The 22,011-nt window shown below is 39.2% G+C and overlaps 1 long non-coding RNA gene across 1 annotated transcript in view; it reads left to right on the top strand.

Moving 5' to 3' along the window:
- Positions 1 to 22,011, top strand: part of LOC134292415 (uncharacterized) — a 61,960-nt gene that overhangs the window by 12,935 nt on the left and 27,014 nt on the right. Inside the window, exon 3 of the long non-coding RNA XR_009999658.1 lies at positions 8,189 to 8,317. This is a non-coding gene — a long non-coding RNA (uncharacterized LOC134292415). The remainder of the gene's footprint in view (positions 1 to 8,188; positions 8,318 to 22,011) is intronic.

The raw sequence follows: 22,011 nt of genomic DNA, 5'->3' as shown, positions 1-22,011 counted from the left end.
AAATTTTACCAGTTTAAAACCTGTAGGTATTTATGACCTGGTCCATAGGACAAAGGTGTTTGTATCTATATAAACTACCCACTTTAATAACATTCTTTATACATTAAAAACCAATAGCTGTCAATAGAGGGGTGCATCGGGGCTGTATCCTGGTCCCTATTCTGTTTAATTTATACCTGAATGACTTGGCCGCCCATGTTTCACTACCAAATGGACATCCCCCTAAAATCTCATCCACTAATATCCCTATTGCTGTATGCAGATGATGCTGCCCTCATATCCTACACCATGGTAGGACTCAAGCGAGTGCTGAGGGCATTCTACGAATACTGCGAGAAAAATCAGTTAAAGATAAACTACAGTAAAACCAAAATCATGATTTTCTCAAAAAAGCGAGCCAGACATAACTGGTATATAGGAGAGAACTTAATACAACAAGTTTCTTCCTTTAAATACCTAGGGGTGACCTTTCAGGCCTCAGGTCCTGGGCCCGGTTCTGTTCAACATCTTTATTAACGACTTAGACGAAGGGTTAGAAGGCACGATCATCAAGTTTGCAGACGACACAAAACTGGGAGGGATAGCTAACACTCCAGAAGACAGGAGCAGAATTCAAAACGATCTTGACAGACTAGAGAGATGGGCCGAAACTAACAAAATGAAGTTCAATAGGGATAAATGCAAGATACTTCATTTCAGCAGAAAAAATGGAAATCAAAGATACAGAATGGGGAACGCCTGGCTTGACAGCAATGTGTGCGAAAAAGACCTTGGAGTCCTTATGGACAACAAGTTAAACATGAACCAACAATGTGATGCAGCAGCTAAAAAAGCCAACGGGATTCTGGCCTGCATCAATAGGGGAATAGCGTCTAGATCCAGGGAAGTCATGCTTCCCCTCTATTCTGCCTTGGTCAGACCACACCTGGAATACTGCGTCCAATTCTGGGCACCACAGTTGAAGGGAGATGTTGACAAGCTGGAAAGTGTCCAGAGGAGGGCGACTAAAATGATTAAGGGTCTGGAGAACAAGCCCTATGAGGAGCGGCTTAAAGAGCTTGGCATGTTTAGCCTGCAGAAGAGAAGGCTGAGAGGAGACATGATAGCCATGTACAAATACGTGAAGGGAAGTCATAGGGAGGAGGGAGCAAGCTTGTTTTCTGCTGCCCTGCAGACTAGGACGCGGAACAATGGCTTCAAACTACAGGAAAGGAGATTCCACCTGAACATCAGGAAGAACTTCCTCACTGTGAGGGCTGTTCGACAGTGGAACTCTCTCCCCCGGGCTGTGGTGGAGGCTCCTTCCTTGGAGGCTTTTAAGCAGAGGCTGGATGGCCATCTGTCGGGGGTGCTCTGAATGCGATTTCCTGCTTCTTGGCAGGGGGTTGGACTGGATGGCCCATGAGGTCTCTTCCAACTCTACTATTCTATGATTCTATGATTCTAGGTTCCTGGGGATGTCATCAAAAATGGCAATACAAAATGCTTTATCCAGTAGTAAAGCTATAATACGCTTTTTCTACACAAAAGGTGGTCAATATATCCCTGCTGCAATAAAGGTTTTCCAAGCTAAAGTAACAGCCCAGCTACTTTATGCAATTCCCGTCTGGATCACAGGCTTCTCATCTAAAGCTGAACAAGTTCCGTCAGGGTTCCTTAGAAAACTGTTCGCTGTCCCCAATTGTGTTCCATCTGCTGTTTTAAGACTTGAATCAGGAACAGCCTCATTGGAATCAACAGCTTGGAGAAGGGCCCTAGGATATTGGATTGAGAGGATATACAAAGGACCTGAAGCAGGATATATATATTGATTCAAAAAGACTTCTTCAAATCCCACCAAATCAAGGCATTAAATGAGAAGTTTAGGCAGTTGGGGCTTTCAGAGAACATACTGAGGGGTTTTGAGTATAAAAAGACTGTGAAGATCTTAGCAGAGCGAATTAGTGACATAGACAAACAAACCTCAATGACTCGGGCGCGCTCCACATGCTCCCCATTGACTCTGGGCCTAACATTTAATTCTATGGGAGGTGCTAAATATCTAGAAAATTTAAATATCCCAAAATTTCGCCTTGCTTTTAGCTGGGCCAAATTTAATGCACTCAAATCAGCCATACTAGAGGGTAGATATAAATGCACTGAATATGAACAAAGAGCATGCCCTTGCGGGGAGGGTAACGTCGAAACTGTAACACATGTACTTTTTATTTGTACAATTTAGAAAGATGATAGATTAAAATTAATATCCCCTCTACTCACTAAATGGCCAGGAAGAACGCTAAATTGGTACCGCAGTTATTTACTGTCCGATCTTGATAAAAGGGTAACGGAGCAGGTAGCCAAATTTCTCTTTTCAGCGGCAAAAAGCCGTAAGGGCTTCATGAAAAATCTGTGTTGAGAGTATAACAAAGAGTATCTAGGGGACAGTTTACTAATCTGTAATCAGTTTTTGTTTCAGATTATAAAGATAGCCAAATAACCAATAGAGATTGGAGATACTTGTTATTAAGCATAAGCCAAATGCAATGTCATAAATTACTCAAATGTTGTATTCCATCATTGCACTGTAACTTGATACTAGCCAGTGGTTTGTTGACCGAAATAAAGGCTACTGACTGACTGACTGACTGACTGACTGGCTGAATAACATTCTTTATACATTAAAGAGGAACATTCTGTACCTGTTAACTCACAATTGACCTAGTTTTCTATTTGTAGGAAGATGTAGTTTGTTCTTTTTATAAACACAGAAAATATTCAAAATAACAATATTATGCCTGTATTGTGTGAAATCTAGAGATGGAGAAATATGTTAATTTTGCTTTCTCTCATATTCAATGTCTTAAATCCCAAATATGTGTCTTTTGTAAATTTTCGTAAATTGTACAAATCAAGCCTTTCCCATGTACACCTATACCTCTGATCATATTCATGCTGTGGACAGTTCACTATTAAAAGAGCTACAGAGAAAAGTTTGGATAAATTGAGATAGCTGTTCACCTGCAAATGCAATCTGGAGTTCCTTCCCTGCTAAAGTCCAAGAAATCAAAGGAGTGAGTCATCCTCCACTCTCTTAATAACATTTTTAAGTACTGTTTCCTTCTAAAACCTGGCAAACAAAAATGTTTCATAGTTTTGGATCTCTGAACAAAAATATAATAGTGATTCAAACATTCTAATCCCATGGACCAAAAACAGTCGTTGTCCCTTTCATCAAACAATCAAATGTGGATTATGGTATGACTCACACTGTTTTTAATTTTACTTTATTTGCCTAATTGTCTTGTCTCAGTACATTTCATTAACTTGGGCTGCTCCTAATAATGGGCTACCCTCCAAAGGTTTGGGATTTACTCCAAACACTCCTGGCTTCTGAGTTTGATACTGCTGATTTTGACACTTATTTGACCTTGCAAAACATCAAAGGCTAGATTTCAACTGTGCTATTTCTATTTTGCTCTGCAGAAATAAAACATTTAACAAAAAAGTGTCTTAGCAGTTAACAACAACAAAAAAAATCCTTTTGCTGTTTAGTCACCACACAGAAGAGGAATCAATGGGATGCTCTTGGTAGCTTCAGATTAAGTTGTATTATGGATTGCTCAAAATTATACTGGAAATGATAGTTTGTACTCAGCAATACATTTGGTCCTCAAAATTCCAGTTACTGATGCCAATGATGTGTCATTTTCATATAACCACCACCCCCTCCCTAATGGGGGCAAGAAAATTGTTTTGTGCTACCTCCGAGATGTAATTTATTTATTTATTATTTATTCCCCTCATTTCTATCCCGCCTTCTCACCCAAAGGGACTCAGGGAGGCTCACAATCTGGCAAAAATTCAATGCCAATATACAATACAAGAAGATAAAACATAAGCAATTAAAACAATTGAATAATTTAACAAAATACAATAAATACATTTAATACACACAGTACATGTAAAATATGATTGTATACAATGTCTACATCTAATTTCAGGTTTAGTCCAACCTAAAAGGATGATAATAACAATCACAGCAGGAGCCACAATAATGTATTGCACAGCTTTCCCCATGGATTATACCTGCATATTTTATCCAATGCTGCTAACAAATAAAAAGGCTATTAGTCATTTCCTTTCTCTATTTAAAAGGGAAAATCAAGACTTTTATGACTTCATCAGGTGGGAGTGAATTTGGTGGCATGCTCCATTTCACCTTCCCTTTAACCACAGAGCCTTCCAGCTCCCATTCCACGATGCACAGCTACTTATGGTGGAGCTCTGTGCTTAAAGAAAAGGCGAAGTGGAGCATGCTGCTGCCACAACACAGGAGCCTTCCCTTGCAAGGATCAATGGGTATGAGCCAAGCAGTTGATGGGGATGGGGACTTCGGTAAGTCGGGTAATGCGGGGCATGGGGTGACAAGTTCCCCATGACCCATCAACAGGCACCACTGGAATCACCACGATGTGTGGTGATTCTGGGGGACTTTATGATAAGGTTGCTAATCACACTTACAAACAGAAGTTATTGGGCTCCAACTTCCATCAGTTCCTACTAATATGCCCAATAGTAGGGAATGGCTGGAGACGTAGTCTAGTAACATCTGGAGGGCTATGGGCTTGTATATACTCATTTAATTGTGTTGTGTTTAGCTTTATAAAATTTAGTGAGCTTCACCCTCAGAATGCCCTGGGTTTTGTGAAATGACATCAAACAAATACAAAACAAATTGTTTTAGCTCTTTTTTGATTTTCCAATAACAATCAATGGGCACCATAACTCCATTAAAATCCCCCATCCATAACATTTCCTTTTCCCCATATTCTGCTAATATACATGTCAATTTTTTATAGAATAGTTTTTGTTTGTTGTTTGGTGCGTACAATTCAATGCCATGTGTTATGGTTGAGCCTTATGGCTCCGATACTGGGAGACGAGGTCGTAAGACTCCTCGAGAGTCAGACTCTCTTGAGGAGCGCGAAAGGAAACGGCTCCGGGACTTATTTGCAGAACCAACAGACGAAGACTCCTTTGAGGGTTTTACCGAGGGAATGGAGGAAGAGATGGTTAGCTCAGAGGAGGATGACATGGAATGGACTCGTGTGAGGGAGGATTTGGGTGTCACCGGCAATGATAGCATGGGAGGCGACTGGCGGGTTGCAGGATCGGACCCGTGGACGGGCTGGAGGGATGGAACGGGATCCACAGCTGGGGATGCTGTGGGGCGTAGTCAAAGGTGTTTTAGCTCTGATGAGGATGATGATGATGAGGCACCTGGAATTAGGATAGCAGCTGATAGTGATGAGGAGTTATGAACTGGCATAAAATGGGGTTTAGAATCAATGGCTAATCGCGTTGGGCAAGGTAATCTGGACGAACGCTTGGGCTCTTGTTGGGGAATTTCCTGAAGACGGGTGTGATTCGTTTGCTGAATACGTAAGTTACCAAGGACACTGGGCATAGACGGCGGGAGGAACTGTGTGGGCTTTTCCTGTGCAACTTGTGTTTAATCTTGATAGCTTGGACCTCCGTCGTCTTTTTGACGGACATTAATTGCCTACTCTGGATTGACGCTGGACTGACTGACTGACTACGACCTCGGACTATCCCTTCTGTGGCTATCGGTGGAACTGGTGAACTAAAGACGTCTGTACCTGGCTTTCAACCTTGGACCGGATTGGGACCCTGCTGACCGCTGCTACCCTGATTGATGTGTTTGGACCCGGAGTTCGCTCGTTGCACGGAGGAGTAACAACTTAGTTACTCAATAGTAGCTTTTGAGTAGCAGAGAGGAATCTGCTGCCAGTTATTTGTGTTTCATTGAATCTTTGTTTATCAACTTTTGTTTGTTTAAAGTGCCAGGCTGAAGTAAGCATTTTTGATTTAACCCGGATTAAACTCCTGTTTAATCCGGTTTATCTTTTGAACCGTTTTTAGTTCCAGCAAAGTCTTTTTGTATCTTTTCACATTGAAGGCAAGTGTTTGCCTAGCCCTTTGTTTCTTACGGGCATTTTTGGTTCTGTAACTTTAATAAACTGTGTTGAACCTTATTTGGTGGCGTTCTGTCTGTGACACCATGACATAGAACAGAGACAGAGACAAGACGCAGGCACCGGGCTAGCCTCGAACTCATGACCTCTTGGTCAGAGTGATTTGTTGATTTGTTGCAGCTGGCTTGCTTTCCAGCCTGCGCCACAGTCCGGTCCTACTACTACTACTACTATTACTACTACTAATATTTTATTTGTTGCCTGCTTATCCTGGTGGCTTGAGGCAGGATACAACATAGTTAAAACACATAGATAAAGGCCATTAAAATAAATATATTAAATCATACAATGATGATTAAAACACCAATACTAACAATATGTAAATTTAAAATTCATATTTTAAAATTGACTGTGTAGGCCTGCTGGAAGCATATAGGTCTGAGCCAAATTATGCTGCTTCCATTCAAAATTACCAAAACAGGTTTTCAACTAAATCTTGTGGTCAATGATTAGCTTCACTTTAGAACAGATTTGTGTTTAATTTGAGTTTGCACTGCATACTAAAAAATAAATATAAAATGAAATTCCCCTTCTTCCCTTCCCCCATCAAAATATGAAAATGTTTAATCCTCTTTCAAAGTTTTTCTCTGCTTCTTTCTCAAATTTGCAAGTGAGATGGATGATTTGGCTCGATAATCCAGCAGTATTTTGATTCCTTGGAGGCTGATAGAAGTGAGATGCCTTTATCCCCAGGAAATGTCCATGTATTAACTAGCTTTGAAGCGCTATGTACTTTTCTTCCCTTTAAGAAATATGATTCCAGTTCACAGCTTTCCACTGGTGAAGTCAAAGCATAAAGCAGTACTTAATGTTCAATGAGAAATACAAAGGCATTCAAATGATATGCTACATAGGAATAATTCTGGTGATGTTCCTATGCTATTGATGTGTAAGTAGGATTCGTGACATTTTCATTTGTTAATACAAGCTGTAGGAAAGATAGACTTTGCCATTTTTGTCTCTTTGGATTCCAAAGCAAAAACATTGAACTATTTAAAATGAGATGGATTAAGAATAAGTAAATACTCATAGGGGAACAAAACTGATACATTTTAATTTTTTCTTCATATTTTAGCATCATAACCACCTGCAAATATTTAGTCATTTTATTAATCAAATCACCGGGAAACATGGAGATAATTGATTGCCTCCCTTTCCCTTTGACACACCTTTACTTTTGATAACTTATCTTTTTAAAGAATAGTAATGGTTATTATTGAGAAAAGAAATGTCCCAAAGCTATATATTTTATAGCATCAGTGGATAAAATGTGCAGGTATAATCTCTGTGGAAAGGCAGGTAAGACATTGTTGTGATACTTATAATCACGCTTTTGGGATGGACAAAACCTGACAAGTATAGGAATTGTATGCAAGCACACTTTACACCTGAAAGATTTCTGCTACAGTCCAGTAGAAGGGAAAACACACATTATTTGTAGGAGACAGTATAGTAGATCTCTCAGGATGAATTAAATAAGAAAAATTTGAATTATTTGTAAAATTAATACTATTTTGAAATTGCTGTGCATATGGAACAGCAATCCTAAACAAATGGTGTGTGTGTGTGGGAGGGAGGGAGGGAGGGGGCAAGAGATTTACTCCCTTCGGGGAGAGGGGGCGGGGTATAAATAAAGCTTATTATTATTACTACCCTGTCGAACATCAGCATCATCCCTGCAGTTTTTGGACAGCTGTATGAAGATGTCACACATTAAAGAGGCATCCTATGGCACTGACATTATTAGGTCAGATACAGGGATGGAGCGAGTTCTAGATTGTACAGGGTTACACTATCGTAAAGAGTGACACCAAAATGATTGTCGATAATTTTTTGTCAGCAATTCAGCATGCATTTATTATTTTTATATAAATATCCTGGTACTTAGATATAACCATAAACACGTTTCCCATAAGACCCTCTGACAATGTACTTTACCAATAGTCCTACAAGGTTAAAACTCAAGGCTAATTTATATTTTCAACCTCCAAATGTGCGTGAGCTCCGGTCAGAACTGTTGCTATTATTACCTAAGTGTAACTATGCTTTGAACGATGTTGTTTAATCTGCACATGCTACAAGAAAGGTTGTTTTTGCTGCTGCTGAATTTTTAAATAAATGACTTGGTCATTTTTTTTTTTGTATTTTAGTTACTATATTGCAGTCTGGTTTGGTATAGAAGGAAGTCCATGTGGGTAACACCATGAGTTACTGCATTGGGTGACACCGGCTATGGTGACATCACTGCCCATGGCATGAAAGCTGCAAAATTCCAAAAGGTATTTCACTTATTTCTAAATAATCATCATGGTGGCATCAAAAGAAGCCATATTGTAGTGCTGTTCTTCCTCTACTCCAAAGGACAATGCCCAGGAATTGTAGTTTGGTGAGGCCCTAGCACTCTTTAGCTGTGAAGGCAAAAGACGCTGTAGAATTACATCTCCCATAATTCCATAGCATGAGCCATGGCAATTAAAATAATAATAATAATCTATATATATATAAAAGGGTAATGAAATTTCAGCCTAGGACAAAACAACAAAACTGCACATCCCAGAAACACTAAACTTGGCAGCACAACCCCTCATCCATGCCTCTACATTCCGACAACAAAACGAAAAGAAAAATAAAGTCCTAATTACAGGGAGATGAATAATTGTTTTTATCCAATTGCTGCCAGTTAGAAGGCTAAGCTCCACCCACTTGGTCTCCTAGCAACCCACTCAGCCCAGGGGGCAGGCAGAGTTAGGCCTCACTTAGGCCTCTACCACACTGCCTATAAGCTACAGATTATCTGATTTTAACTGGATTATATGGCAGTGTAGACTCAAGGCCCTTCCACACAGCTATATAACCCATTTATATTATCTGCTTTGAACTAGATTATCTTGACTCCACACTGTCATATAATCCACTTCAGTGTGCATTTTATACAGCTGTGTAGAAAGGGCCTCATTACTACCACCAATTCCTCAAAACTTTATTTCCCATACCACCATACTTCGCCACAGCAACGCGTGGCCGGACACAGCTAGTAATAATAATAATAATAATAATAATAATAATAATAATAATAATAACAACAACAACAACAACAACAACTTTATTTTTATCCCGCCCTTTCTCCCCGGAGGGCATCAGAGCCTGTTTCAAACTGTATTCATTCTAGAAGTGCAGATGCACCCTATATGTCTTGCTGTGGTTAACCTTCTTTGACATGCAATCTCATCCTAAAGACTAGGTGAAGCATCCCACTTCCCCTAACATCCAGGAGGAAAGAGGGAGCAGCAGGGTGAATCTGTTTCCCTGCATGCGGTTTCCTCTCCAAGATTTTTCCCCATTCATTGGAGCCAGCACAACACAGGAATCCACCTGTGTTGCGGGAAAGCATCCAGCGATGTTTTCACCCCATTGGGGGCAGGACCACCACTGGAACTCACACAATGTTGTGTGATATCCAGCGTGGGGCTCCGTCCTCTAGACGGGGTGAAAGCATCCTAGGATGTTGAATTCACCCTGTCTGATGAAGTCCAGAGTATGTTGTATGAAGACCTGGAGTAGTTACTATATGATGTACCTCAGAAAACTCTGGTCTACTTTTTTGGGACATGACTAAATGTGAGCTCCTTAGTACTCTTGACTTATCTTGTGAGCCCTGTCAACTCTTTACAGTGACCAGTGTCAATGCTTTCAGAGTCATAATGCTCAACTTAGATTTTTTTTTTAAAGAAACATTCAGTTTCATAGAAATGAAAGGATTCAAAAGCCAATTTCACTACATAATGCAAGGACCTATAATATTTAACATGCTTGGTCTTCTTTTTCACTTCAGGGTACTGTGGCTAAAGCAGCTACAAAATTAGAAACTTAAAACAAATGACACCAAATTTACTGGTGAATCAAGAGTACTTTTTTAACTCAATGTGGAATTGCTCTCGCCTGCATCTATTCAGAAGTGTCATTTTCACTTATCGTTACAGTTTTACTTAGGACACTTGAAGACTAAAATTCAACTTTTCATGTTTTATAAATCACAGTAATATCTTCCACTATTTTAACCTTATCACTATTCCTTTGTTTGACTGGCTACTTTGGCTATATGTTTCAAATCCCTTCTTTTATAGCTCCTGTAACCTATGGAAAACTGAAAAAATGAAGACAAAAGATCTGACAAAGGTCAAAGAACTAATATGTTCTCAAAATACTTCAAAAAATACATTTTATGACAATCTAGACAGCAAATATTTGTAATAGATTCACCTGCGTAAGTGTGCATTGTGAAGACTTTATAAAATGCCTTTAAAAAAAGGTAAAGGTTTCCCCTGATGTTAAGTCCAGTCATGTCTGACTCTGGGGGTTGGTGCTCATCTCCATTTCTAAGCTGAAGAGTCGGCATTGTCCATAGACACCTCCAAGGTCATGTGGCTGGCATGACTGCATGGAGTGCCGTTACCTTCCCACCGGAGTGGTACCTATTGATCTACTCACATTGGTATGTTTTCGAACTGATAGGTTGGCAGGAGCTGGAGCTAACAGGGGCCGCTCCCGCCGCTCCCGGGATTTGAACCTGGGACCTTTCAGTCTTCAGCTCAGTGCTTTAACGTACTTCGCCACCGGGGCTCCTTATAAAATGCCTACTATAGACAAATACTGAAAATTATGGGCAACAAAATTAGACCAAACTGAACACTTCAGTGAGGCTGAAATATACTTGGTTTGGCTTGGATCATCCCTCTAGTAATCACTGCGGGTGTAGTAACTGACAATAGATATGTCAAGTATTAAAGTAAAGTTAACTAAACTGCTCATCTCATAAATGGCTTTTGCATGAACTTTAGAAATAGCTGAGACATGCATGAAACATTTGCACAATGATGAATACCCCATACTTGGATGGTCATACCACTTATTTAAGATACACTAAGGCTTTTTAGCCATTTAATGACTAAAAGGGTCTTGGAAGCATAATGTGACAATATATCCCCCTTCTCTTCCATCATGTGTGCATATAGCACCATCAGTATTCGTAGTGCTTTACAAGAAGGTTAAGAAAATAAGTTCCCTGCTCTCAGGCCTACAATTTAAAATCAGAACACACAAGGAAAGGGCACCACAGTGTAGGAGGGGATTCAATCTGACAGATACTGCCTCTTCTTCTCTCCCTCTGAAACCATAGCAGTTGGGATAGAGGGAGGTCTCTTCATCTCCCTGTGGGTCGAGACATGATAGGGCCATGTCTGTTTTTTCTTCTCTCCCTCTAAGGCAGTGGTTCTCAACCTGGGGTTCCCATATGTTTTTGGCCTACAACTCCAGGTAAATCCCAGCCAGTTTACCAGCTGTTAAAGGTAAAGATAAAGGTTTTCCCCTGACGTTAAGCCCAGTCGTGACCGACTCTGGGGGTTGGTGCTCATCTCCATTTCTAAGCTGAAGAGCCAGCGTTGTCCGTAGACACCTCCAAGGTCATGTGGCCGGCATGACTGCATGGAATACTGTTATGTTTCCGCTGGAGCGGTACCTATTGATCTACTCACATTTGCATGTTTTCGAACTGCTAGGTTGGCAGGAGCTGGGGCTAACAGCAGGCACTCATTCCACTCCCGGGATTTGAACCTGGGACCTTTTGGTCTGCAAGTTCAGCAGCTCAGCGCTTTAACACACTGTGCCACCAGGGGCCCCATTACCAGCATTAGGATTTCTGAAAATTGAAGGCCAAAAACATCTGAGGACTCCACTGCTCTAAGGCCACAATAGTGGTAGCTGGAATGAGAGACGACCTTTCATTTGTTTTATGCATTATGATCTGATCTGGGTGGCCTTTGGAGCAGTTAATGATGCATTGTGTTAAGTAGAAATAGGTTGATCATCTCAGTGTGCAGGATAAGACATGGTAGAGAGAAGCAGGGGTAATACCTGGAAGCACTTTAAAACAATGTGGGGCTCCCAGAGGTCATCACTCAAAACAGGAGATATGGAGAGCCAGAATATATGTTTCCATCAAGGCAGACTCATGTAACTTACCTACCTGAGAAGATGATTTATGAAGACATTTTCATCAACTGAAATATACACACACACACACACACACACACACACACACACACACACACACACATATACAGAAAGCGAGGTAAAATCCTCTGAACAGGGGCACAGACAGTAAAACAAACACCACAAGGGTGTTCCCTTGCCTATGGTATCCAAAGCCCATTTTCTCTCCCTGTGATTAGATTTTGAAAAATGAGGCTTGTTGTGGAAACAAGGATTGGTGCTAAAGTTTCAGTGAAAACACCTTTTCCCCATGATAACTATTTCAGGAGTGAACTTCCCTCCTGTGGGGTAGATATCTCTCACTTCCTGTTGTCTCATCCCTGTTCTTAACTATGAGTCATTTGTAAGTCAGATGATTATAACTTGGGAACTGCCTGTACTGGAATTATGTCATTGGATCCAACCCACCATCTGAAAGTAAGAGAAGTCAAGGTTTACTTCTGAATAATTTAAACAACCATGGCATTTGTTTACCTGTAATTAATTATGTATTTAATCTCATTATCCCACCACTTACATAGTTAATATAACAATGGGCTTAAATTCTCTACATTTTAGAGCCAGATTTATGCTTTTATGAAGGGCCATACAGCCGCAAAAACATCCCTTTTTCTCCTCCTAGCCATGATGGTGTCTCTTGGGATGTGGAAGTGCAGTGTTTCATTTGCTGCTTTTACAGAAAGCTAAATATATAGGAATAAGCATAACTTTATAATTAGATGGATTGTTATGCATGCAATCTATATAATAGATGCCGTGCTTCAGGTTGTGGTGCCCTTTTAATTCCCTGCATGATATTCCGGCCTGAAAGGCACTAATAGAGATGTTCCAGTGTTTTAAAGAAAAGTGAGGGAAATCAGCATCTAAAACTTGGTAAAGTCCTCCTGGGTAGTAAAAGGTCTTTGTTCCACAGATTGTTCTCCCACAGAGAACCTGAATTTCCTTTTAGCCTGTGCCGTTCTTTTCTCATGCTGCTGAAATATTATAATCAAAAGCTCTTTGCCAGCTTGCATAGAATCCACTGTAGTCAAAATCTTTTTTTTTCATTGAACAAGAAATTCTGTTGCTATCCAAAATTGGAGATGAAAAGAATCCAAATGTCAAATGAATATTTGGTAGTTTAAGTGTTATCTCCCTCTCCTCTCCCCACTTTCTATCATTACAACTGTAGAGGGAACTGTGGATACATGACTGTGATGATTAAAGAAGAACAGAGAACATTTCCCCATGAGTTGTTTAAGAATGCATTATATATGATCAAGAGTCTGTGATCATTTTGTCTGAAGGATACCCATCATACCCTTCCCTATCCAGAGTGATGCTCTAACCTTGTGAGAATAAATTTGTGCAACTAAACAGAATGTAGAATACCGTATATAAGATATTTTTTTTACTGCTGGATGAGTGTGGACTAAATATTATTGATTTGATCCAAAGCTACTGAACCACATTTAAGGTTTGATCTGTTCCATGGAGTTTTGAATATCCTACTTTGAACGTGCATAGTACAAATCTGCTTTCATATGTTTCCCCAAGCTTTTAAAATATAGTAAGCACTAGAAATGTGCACGGAAATTTTTCCTTCATGCTATTGTTTTGTTTCGACCATTTGTCTACACAAAACGAATGATGATATTTTCATAGGAAATGAGAAGTGACACAAAAATGGACGTTGCACAGCCATCATGCTTGCTTTCATTTTCCTTTTGTTTCTGTCCCGTAACAATAAGGAGGTACTGACAGAGGGCTTACAGCTGATGTGTACCAATGGGTGTTAATATTATATACACACTACATCTGATGCGTGGAAATGGGTGTTAATATAATAATATTTATATGTCTATATGTCTATATTAAGAAGGATCTGGGAATCTAAGCTGAACCTGGGAAAGGAAAATGCCTCCACATTACTTCTGATGTGTGGAAATGGGTGATATCTATCTATCTATCTATCTATCTATCTATCTATCTATCTATCTATCTATCTATCTATCTATCTATCTATCTATCTATCTATCTCCCAGGCTCATCTTAGATTCCCAGAGTAGCTAGCTATCCTATATATCTATATCTATATCTATATATATCTATATATATATATGAAGGATAGCTAGCTACTCTGGGAATCTAAGATGAGTCTGGGAGAGGAATGCCTCCACATTACATCTGATGTGTGCCAATGGGTGTTAATAATAATAAATAATAATATTAATAACAATTGTACTCTGGGGAAGATCCAAATGTTTGGCACGAAAAATTTTGTGTTTTCTTTAGCCAGATGAAAATTTGTGTCGTATAGGCAGCCCATTTTCATTAGCAGAAACCAAATACGAAAATGAGATGACACAAATGAAACTACACAAAATGAACAGCAATTCCATACAAAAGTACAACACTAGTAAGCACCCATAATATTTATTTATTTATTATTTATTACAATATTTATATCCCGCCCTTCTCACCCAACAGGGGACTCAGGGCGGCTTACAATAAAACAGACATATAAAAACAGTACAATACACTATAAATTAGTTAAAAAATTAACTTACATATAACATTCATAAAATGCATTTATAAAATATAGATAGGCGTGTACAAGTTTAAAAGACTGGGTCTGTCAATTGAGTTCCAGTATACATAATAGTAATTAATGCTGCTGATTCTTATTCGAAAGCCTGGCCCCACAACCAAGTTTTTACCTTCCTACGGAAGGATAGGAGGGAGGGAGCCTGCCTGACTTCAATGGGGAGGGCGTTCCATAGGCGGGGAGCCACTACTGAAAAGGCCCTGTCTCTCGTCCCCGCCAGCCGCACCTGTGAGGCTGACGGGACCGCGAGCAGGGCCTCATCCGACGATCTTAAGCTTCGAGGTGGGTCATAGCGGGAGACACGTTTGGATAGATAGCAGAACCCATACCGACAGAGTGACTTCCCTGCTCCTTTGTGTGTGGATGTTTTGGGGGATATAAGACTAGGGCTAAACACCCACTTTAGCTTGATCTCACCCATATTTTGTAGAGTTCTTTCTGGAACATTATATTGGGGAAAAAATGCAGACCTCGGGCAGAAGATGTTCTTCCATCCCCAACATAAATGATGTACAAGAGAGAATAGCAGTAGAGCTTAAAAATACCAATACAGTTAGCTTTCTGTATTCACAAATTCTTCATCCATGGCTTGAAAATACTGAACTCCCCCCCCCCCCCCAAATCTTAATGCTGCTATTTTATATAAGGGACATCATTTTGCAACATCATTGTGTATAATGAGACTTGAGCATCCATTAATTTTCATATCCACTGCATGTGTGGTGGTTGTGATCTTGGGACCAAACCAAAGTGGATACCAAGGGCCTACTGTATCACAATTTTCCAAATGTTTTCAATCATCATGGGGCTAAACTATATTTATTGCACATCTTGCACCTATTTGTCAATGCAATTCTGACATCTCTCTCTCTATCTCTCTCATCTCTAAAAAGCTAAGGTGTGGAGCATCCGTTTTGAGGTGCCACGTAGAATTAAAGACATCACAGGGGGATTTGCCTTTGAAGCGGCAGGCACTAAATGGTTATCAGCTAGAATATGTGTGCAATGCATCATTGGCTTTCATGCATCACTTGTTAGGATCCCTTACTTCTATGTGTCAATTTTATTTAGCAGGAAACCATTTGTCAGGACTATGATGGCAGAGGTGTTCACTGACATTCACTGGTGGATCATGGTGACGCTACTATCAAAAAATATGACACCTTATAATTCCTGTAGAAACTGTGTACCATTTAAGCAAACTGAATTTCTATTTCACTGGATTGATTGGTATGCTTTGGTTACCTGAATACTGTCCTCAGTAATGTACCTAGTGATTTCAGCAACCTGCCTCAATTTGATATAAATCAAGAAGGGCTGAATCCCATTAACATTTAGTTCTCAGAATATAACCACTCCTCCAGTACATAATAGGTTCAGACATTTTAATCTTTTGAGAAGTTAGCTTTTTTTTCTCCAACTTTATGAATTATGATATAAACAAAAACATGAATAATTTCTCTGTTTTTAAACATGGATTTCCCTGTGATATGTTCTCTTCCCCCCTTTAGATCTGTTGAAATCAAATATGTTTGTTTAAATATAAATAAAATGTGAAAAGGAATTCTCCGTATTACAAACTAGATCATGCAATGGGACACGTTTCCATTTGCTGCCAGTGCATTCAACAGGATTTAAGACCACATAAATATATGTAGCATTGCAGCCACATGTTTCTGTTAATGTGAGATTTGTGTATTGATAGTGTTTAAATGCAATTTGTGCCATGCTTGTATTGCAACTGATTGCATCATCCAGAATGTACCATAGTGTAGAAAGAGTTAATTGCCAAGAAGCTATGATGACCTTGATGTGTGGCTGGAACTAGGGAGTATCCAGACACAAGTGTTTGTGCATAACGATTGCGTCAGTTCAGTTGAGTTCTGTTTGCCTAGAGTTCGAGTCAACTTCTGTTGGAGAACAGAACAGTCCTGTGTTCGTCTGTCATCTGCAAGTCTGTGTTGATTACTGCTGCATACAGTAAAACTTTGTAAATAGTTTTACCAACGTCTCTGAGTGTCTCTTCGTTCTGTGTTCCACTGCTTCCATCCAACTACTGCTGTGCTGCAAATACTCTGACAGTTTCAGTACTATACCATGCTGGAAGTCCCTGTGAGGACCATACTTAGGGCTGGTCTAGAGATGGGTGTGTTGGATCAACACCAGATTATGGGCCAGTGTAGATCTACCATCAGTGAGTTTCCATGACTGAGTGAGGATTTGAATCCTGATATCTCAAAGTCTTATTCCAATGGTTATTTACAACATGAGAACTGGTTTTACTTATGGGTAAATGTGAACAGAACTCAAATAACAGTGCAGTGTTGTTCACTGCTTTTTGAAATTGATGCTTTATACTTATTACTCTTCAAGACATTTCTGGTCAAAGACATTTAGATATTATTTTAGGAACATCTTCTGTTTTTGGGTCATAACTATAGGGATCATTCTTAAATAAAGAATGTAAAGATCTCCCTCCTTTTTCTTTCACATTTTCTAAAGCAATTTTATCTTTTGTCATAGATTTGCTACTTTTCCTCCCCACTTTTTATGTAAAGTATCTTTTATGGATGGCCTTTCAACCTGAAGATGAGCAAAGGAACTCTTGGTATGGATCAAAGTATTTTGCTTTCACTGAGGCTCAAAAGGGGATTTTTTTTTTAAAAAAGAAACAATAGAACTGTATTGTCCAATGATACATTCAGTGTTCCTTGCCCATGAAGACCCACAATAAGGGACTATTGTAAGACATAAGCAAAAATAGGTGCAAATGAATAGTGTTCTGCAGCCTTTTCGCAGTCAGATCTTTGAAAGCTAACATTAACTGCCAACATTTCACTAGCAAAATTTGGTGCACTAGTATCATGGTTTGCTCATCAATCCATGCTCCTAGAGTGTTTGCCAATGTGATGGAGTGCCGCATGTAAATATTTGCTCCCCAAACAATGGGTGGCCTTTAGAAGATACTGGTTGTTCAAGTTCTTGATGATGTTGGATGATTAGGACTTGTATGGCATAAAATTGAAGAGATTGAAAAAAACTCCTGGAAATATATTCATGACACAAGAGGGGAACCAAGGCTGCATTTTGGGCATGATTAGCTGGTAATCAGTAAAGAACAAACTGATGATTAGCGGTTCAGTTCTGTCCGTCTTAGGGGATTCCTCTCAGTGGCCTAATTAAACTGAGCCGAAAGCCTCCACATCGCATCCCCATTCAGTGGCAATTTCATTAGAATATCCCATTCTTTTCTTGAGATTTGCCTTTCCTCCCCATTTTAATCACATGCTTTGCATTTGTGTAACACCTTCCTTGATTAGTTTTTCAACAGGATTAGCATCTGAGAACCATGTGGCTCGTGGAAGCAAATGTCACACATAAGAGAATCCAAATAGTAAAATATATTATCACCAATGGGATTTCCATTGACAGTAAACATGCATCTACTACAAGGATTCTTTTCCTTTCCAGAGAGAGAAATAATTTCAAAGATGATACTAACCATTATGCCCAGTGATCAAAGTAAAGCAAGCAAGCAGACAAACAGAAAAAGATAGTAGAGTGTGGAGATTATTAGGGTAAAAGCAACAAGATCCTCGTTATATTTATTTATTTAGTGATCAACAGACTTTGGAAAAACAAGGAATAAAATGCTTCATAAAGTAGCAGAAGAGTCAGGATTAAGCCATGGCAGGTAAAGTGGTATCAAACAACATTAATTCTGAACCTAGAGTCGATAACTTTGAGAGCTAAATAAAAAGAAACATTTATCCAGAGTGATAGATGGAATATGCAAGAATCGAGAAACAAATGTTTAATACTCCAGCTGTTTTTTAATGTATTTCTTCTTCTGGTTTGTATTTTTTTCCACTATTGCTATTACGGAGTACTATAGTAGTCTGTGCATAGCTCAATAAGCAACTGACCATTTGTTAGAGTAGCTTGATAACTTTTAATCTCTCCACTTTGGCCCTTGCTTCCAGGCTACATTACTGTAATGTATTTGTCTTGGAGCTAGCCTTGAAAATCACTTACAGATTCTAAGTAATGTATGATGCAGAAGCATGACTGCTCAAGGGCTTTTTTTTCAGAAGTCATGCAAACTGCACTCACCATAAATTATGTCCTACGCATGCCCCAAGGTCTTCTTAATGGTTGCAATGAATAGTGTAGAGTTTTGCTCTATCCCTTGACCTTTGCTTTGCAAACAAGCAGAGGTGGAAAATGGATGGCAATCCCTTATTCCTCTAAATGTGTTTAAAAGAAAAAGCTTTATAAAGTTTTAAAACAGATCCTGATCCATTTAAAATCAAATAATATGACAAAACCTGTTATGTACTGAATGTGGAATTCAGAAACAAAATACTTCTGTATATGATTTTATAGATTGGTATATTCTTAATTCTAAAAGTAGCCTGTCAAGGACTTTCTATTACTTACACCAATGTTTTGTTCTTTGTGTTCTTCTGCAGACCTATGACAACTTTAAGAAACTCTTTACACAGGGCATTTTTGTCCCGTTTTGCCACTTTTATGTACGGCAGGGATATGGGCCAGCCATGCGCCATCACATGATACATGCCAGGCCCCACCCACATTCCTCCCAAAGTGGAGGGGAAGCACCGAAAGGTGATTTCTCCTCCACTACAGGAAGGAAAGTGTAGAGAATAGATACCGCTCTGGTGGGAAGGTAACGGCACTCCATGCAGTCATGTCGGCCACATGACCTTGGAGGGGTCTATGGACAATGCCGGCTCTTCGGCTTAAAAATGGAGATGAACACCAACCAACAGAGTCGGACATGACCAGGATTTGGGGACTGTAATGAGGCAGTTCCAGACCAAACAGGGATTTCAACCTTTGCCTCTAGCATCATAGCACAGTGCTTAAGCAGTTACACCATGCTGACATCAATATTCACACAAGCTTTATCTGCCCAGACATGAACTTGTGCCATTGTATAGTATGTGAGATTTGGATCCTCAAAAGGCAAATGCATGCATTTGTCCTTCATATGGGTACTTGGACACATTGGGAAGGAGATGTGACATAGACATAGAACAATTAGCCATGGAAAAATCTGTCATGCATATCTGCATCACCTGGTTATATTGAGAAACCTTGTCTCTAGTTGTTGAAGAGTTGATCTAATAGAATCAATCATTTTTGAAAGAAATGGGAACTGCCCCTTTTTTTCTCCCAAATGTGTGCATATTTTCATGTTTGTGTTCGAAACTGAATGTATTGTTTGAATGGACCATCCCATCAACCTGTTTTGAGCAGTGTTTTACATGTTTTGAAGGTGCATATCTGTTTTGGGCCTTGGGAAAAGTGAAAAGTAGTGGGAAAGAAGTGGGTTAAACGTTCCTCTTCTGTGTATCACATTTTCCCTGTTCCAGGCCTATTGGAAATAGCAGCCATCAGGACTTATTAAAGTTTTTTTTTTGCATACAGTTTGGTATCGGAGCCTTAGAAATGTTCAGACAAAGAAACTGGCATGGTTTCAAAGAAGAGTGACATTTTAAACAAATACTTGAATTATATCCTATTCCCCTCTATTGCTCTGTCTTTGTTTAAGAGAAATGTCTCTTGTCTGCAGATGTCCTATCATTCTTACCTAGCTCTCCATGTATGCCTTGCTATATTTTTCATTATTGATCCTCAGTGGTAAAACTTTTAACTGCTTATTGACTAGTTAGCTTTTTGATAGAGCTGTTTCCAGCTGAGTGATTCAGATTTTACACTAGGGCCAAAGCACCACTTATGTTTTAATCCACAGTCACCTCCCTTCTGATTAATCCCCAAATTATTTTTTTCCTAGGGCATAATGGTTTAAAGTATCTAGGAATTTTAACTTTTGGTTCAGAATGAATTTAGGACTAAAACCCTTGAGATCATAATTTGAATCCCCATTCAACCATGGGGATTATGAGCAAGTAACATTATCTTGGCATCAGTGGGAAACAAAGGCAAACCTACTCTGAACATATCTTGCTATCATAACCCTGTGATAAGGTTGCCAAATGGCTTAAAGCCACATAGCCACCACCACCCTCCAGTTCTACAGAGGTTTTAAAATGAGAGCTATGACGGTTCTGAATCCAATTTCCAAAATAAGTTCAGTCCAACGGCTAGCTTCCTTAAAACAGTCATGTAAAGTCATGAGCAGTTCTTGTAAAACTCAAAACTGCTTGTGGAATACACACAAAATATTCCAGCATCTTTGTATTATGAAGTCCATTCTACTGGAAGATCCATTATGTATTTTGTGTCATATATTGTGTATGTTTTATCATACAATTATGTGTTGTCTTTTTATTTTTATTTTTAAGTATTGCCCGAAGAAATCCATGTAAATATATTTCAGCCAGAACAGATTCACCTTTCTCTATAATCAAGCAGCCATCTATTGAGCACTTTAAAACTTGTGACCAATTCTGTGTATGAATTCTATTTGGTGCTTCCCATCAGAACTCTTCTGTTTTATGGGCTTATGTAGTTTGGTTTTTACATGAGAGAAAGATTGTAATTCTCCCTGGATGATTTCAACTTGTTTTTATAAAACAAAATGTCTTTTAAAATAAGCAAAATGGCATCATACCACCTTGGTCTTGTTTGTATTTGAGGACTGAGCAGGGTCTGTGGGTGGTAGCAGCCATGGAGGGGGACAGGTTGAAGTCTGTCCCAAGAAAACACAATTTGAAGAAAAAATGTTTCATCACATCATTACAAATACATTTCTAGTTGGAAATGTGAGAACCATTCAACAAGAGATGCTGCAAAACCAGAGAAGACTTAAAATTCAGCCTGTTTTATAACATTGTGATTGCTTCCTGACAGAGAGCAACAACTTTGCATGCTAAAAATTTATGAATGCTACTAGTTTCCAGAATGAAAAGAAATCTAAAGACCTCTTTAGAAGAACATTTCCTCTACACACATGGTCAGGATAATGGAGTTCACTACCATCGGCCACACCCTATTGTCATTGCATCCATTAGCCACACTCTCATTTAAGCAATGAGAGAGATAGATCCATAAATCTTCTCTCTATATATGGGAAATAATAATATGCATGAAAGTTGTTCTTACATATTGCTGAATACATTGATATTAAGAGTATTGCTAGTGGTCATATTTACAAGGGTACAAGTACAATTCTCTTACTCTTTCCACATTTTCATAACTATGTGTGGTATTGATATCTGAAGGGGGTTGAGTTATGATTGACCTCTGAAATGAGAAAATTACTTTACCCAAAGGTACTTTTCCAAGGAACCTTCAGCATCAAATATATTTGGGTATTATGGGGAAAAATTAGTTGAGGAAGCAGCAAGC

The sequence above is a fragment of the Anolis carolinensis genome, chromosome 6 (genome assembly GCF_035594765.1).
Source record: "Anolis carolinensis isolate JA03-04 chromosome 6, rAnoCar3.1.pri, whole genome shotgun sequence".
Classification (NCBI taxonomy): Eukaryota; Metazoa; Chordata; class Lepidosauria; order Squamata; family Dactyloidae; genus Anolis; species Anolis carolinensis.
This window is presented reverse-complemented; position numbering and strand designations above follow the sequence as displayed.